This window comes from Archocentrus centrarchus, chromosome 8, assembly GCF_007364275.1.
Source record: "Archocentrus centrarchus isolate MPI-CPG fArcCen1 chromosome 8, fArcCen1, whole genome shotgun sequence".
In the NCBI taxonomy this organism is placed as follows: domain Eukaryota; kingdom Metazoa; phylum Chordata; class Actinopteri; order Cichliformes; family Cichlidae; genus Archocentrus; species Archocentrus centrarchus.
This window is the reverse complement of record NC_044353.1, coordinates 7,044,143-7,047,615: the sequence shown is the minus strand read 5'-3', so window position 1 is coordinate 7,047,615 and position 3,473 is coordinate 7,044,143.

The window sequence follows — 3,473 nt, the reverse complement described above, 5'->3', positions numbered from 1 at the left end:
TGTCTCAATACTAAATATTACATTATTATTATTATTATTATTTATTTGCACCAGTGAGGGAAGTACACTAGGGAAAGCGGTTGATTTGTTTATTGACAGTGGTTTCTTTGAAGACGCTTTCTAAGCCAAGCATTAAAAAAGCTGCTCAGAAGTTATATCAATAAGCTCACACATCCATGGTCATATTGTGACATATGAAATCTTCTCTGTAATTTCAGCAGCAATTACTACTCAAAACAACTGTGAACACAAGCTACTTGAGCAGTTATAATAATTTCATGGTCCCGGCAGGCCTGGTTTTTTTTTCCTTTCTTTTTTCTTCATTCTCTCGCTCTCTTTTCTCCTTTTCTTTCTTTGCTCTCAGGTGAAGTGAGCTGACCTTATGCCTTGTCCTCCTGTTTTCCCGGGCTTCAGCCATCGCATGTGCTTCCCATTCATTCATTTTGTCTTCATGCAGTATTCAAGGACCATTTGAGCCTTTTTTTTCTTCGCCAGACTGTTGTTGCTCCTGTGGTGTGAAATGCTCTGCTTTAAAGATGGCTGGAATTCCCTCTCTGGCTTGTTCAAAAAAGGAAAAGTAAATTTTCACCAGAAATAACTCACCCGCCCTCTCAGGCCAGTCATCACCTGTAAAAAAAAAAGAGATCAACACCCAACTTGCAACCCTGCCCACTCTCTATTGCTCTTCCTCTGGATTTCCTTGGCCTGTCTGCTATCCCCATCACCACATGTTAGAAACACAGCATTTTCTTACATCCCACTTGGCTCTTGTAAAATAATCCATTTACCTGCTATACTTACCTGACAGCATATTCTGGTTCTCTGAATTTTTTAGTCTCTGTAATAAAATTTGCAAACTGTCACTGGTCTCTGGGTCCTACTTCTGCTTCTGAAAATATGACACCTAAAGCATTATCTGCTGCACTGTCAAATCTGACTGCTCAGTGCTTTGAGAGCTTGAATAGATGGTGGGGGTTAGCACTGCTGCCTCGCAGCTAGAATGACATCTAGAAAGTCTGGGTTTGATTCCACCTTGGCCCAGGCCGCTCTCTGTGTGGAGTTTGCACGTTGTCCCTGTGTCTGCGTGGGTTTCCTCCCACAGTCCAAAGACATGCAGTGACTGGGGTTAGGTTAATTGGTCACTCTAAATTGCCTGTAGGTGTGTATGTGAGTGTGAATGGTTGTCTGTCTCTCTGTGTTGGCCCTGCGACAGGCTCGAGACCTGTAGAGGGTGTACCCTACCTCTGGCCCTATGGCCAGCCCCCCCCCCCCCCCCCCCCCGACCCTAAATAGGATAAGTGGAAGTGAATGGATGGATGGTTCTCTGAGTGTCTCTTTCTCAGACAATCCCTGGTAATACCTTGAGTCTGTTGTGCTCTCAGTCTAGTACAAACTGAACTCTCTGCTGCCTTTGTGGTCAGAGTAAGAACTGTCTCTAAACGAGTCACCTGAAGAAACAAAAACAGAACACCATGCTTGTAAAGGTTTTTATATAAAGTACCTGTAACAGTTGATCAAAGTATTCTTATTTCTCACATACATATTCATACATCCACATGGTAACAGATTGCAGCATCAGCACTCTAGTAACACTAGTAGGCTTGACTTTGTTCACCAAAGATTCTTGTTTACACAATATGATTCACAAATGAAAAGGAAGGAAATCCAACTTCATCATCATTAGAAGCTTCATATGTTACACAATAGTTTTTGTCTTGTAAATGTTGCAAGATAAAATATGGCACATAGTTATGAATTCACCAGTGATGAGAGCATGTATTGGAGGGGGTGTCATCAACCAGTATTTCCCCTCTCCAATTCAAGAAAAAGGTTCATTCAGAGGACAGCTTTCCTTTACCTTCTGTTTTCTCTGTTGTCCCTGCACAGCTGATAGGACTGGAGCAGGTGAATGTAAAATAGTGAAATATGTTTTGGAAATTTTACACAATAAGAATCATCACTCGTCACGCCACTCAGAATCTGACACTACAATGGTACTGAATAATGAAATATAATATTCATTGCATCAGTGAATGAGAAGCGCTGACCCTTTGTGAAAAATCTCACCCTGTTTAATGATTGTTCAATCACAGCTTAGCAATTGTAATGCAGCACAACAGGTCTCTGAAGCTTTGGGTTTGTTTACAAAGTGAAAAGTCATATTTCCAGAGTTTGGTGGTTCCTTATTGGTGCCGTTCCACGGAAGAAATGAGCTAAACTGTGTTTCTCATCGCTAACGCAAGATACAATCATTAGCTTAACCAACAGTAGTTACCCATAGGCCAAGCAGCTAATTATTTTAATAATGCAGTGCCTCGTTTTTGACTAGCACATCCACTTATTTACACTATGTGTGACTTTGATGCTATCAGAGTTCAAGCTAGTGTTAGCAGTGCTGTCCGACAAATCACCTGGTTTGAGTACATTTAGACTGTAGCAACCCTAGTTAGCATCACCCAAGATAACGTCACATTTTACAAACACTGTACTCTCCTAGCATTAACAGCAAAAAAATAAGAGAGTCCTATTTGACATGATTCCCTCTAAGATTTAAGATCAACAACTAAATTGCCTTCGTCTTCAATCAAGAAGTTGCTTGTAGCACTCAGTTGCTTCATTAAAAGCCCTTTCATATGCATGTATGTGTGTCTGTTCTAAAATATCTTTATAAATATTCATCCAATCTACTTCACACTTGGTGGCTGTATTGCCAGGAACCAAAGAAAGTGCAGCATTGAGTTTCAAACTGTTTGGCTGAGCATATTTTAGCTAAAGGTTGCTCTGTCAGACTCCCAGCGACTGACAAACTTTACTTCACAGTAATATTTCAAAATTTGGCAACTACAGTGACATCTAATCTCTGTTAAACAACACATGGGAGCAATGAGAGTTGAGCCATTACATCTCATTAGGAAACCTCCTGTTTCCCTGCTTCCGCAGTTTCAGTTTACCTGTTTATTAGCAGCCGTATGTGCACACTTTATTCATTAAGCGACTAGGTTTCCTTTTGACAAAATATTAGCCACTAAAACCAATAGCTCACTTTAGCTACAGGGTAAATGCTATTATTTAATTGTTGTTAAGTCAGAGGATATTATGGCAAAATTTTTGTTAATTAGCCACTAAGGTAAAATCATCTTAATTAGTTAGCCATTGACTATTTTTTTTATTATTGTGTGTGCATATATATATATATATATATATATATATATATATATATATATATATATATATATATATATATATATATATATATATATATATTCAAATTCTCTAAGAATTTGTCACCACACCTGTCCCCCTTATCACTGTAAAATTATTATTTCCCGTGAGAAAACTGAAAGCTTGATTGGTGTTGTGGGGCTTAGCAAACCTTTAACCGTAACCTGTAATTGTTAATTTTAAAAATGTATCATCCTTCTATTAAATCTACTTTTTGCAGACATAAATAAAACTTGCAAATTCTTGCGTCA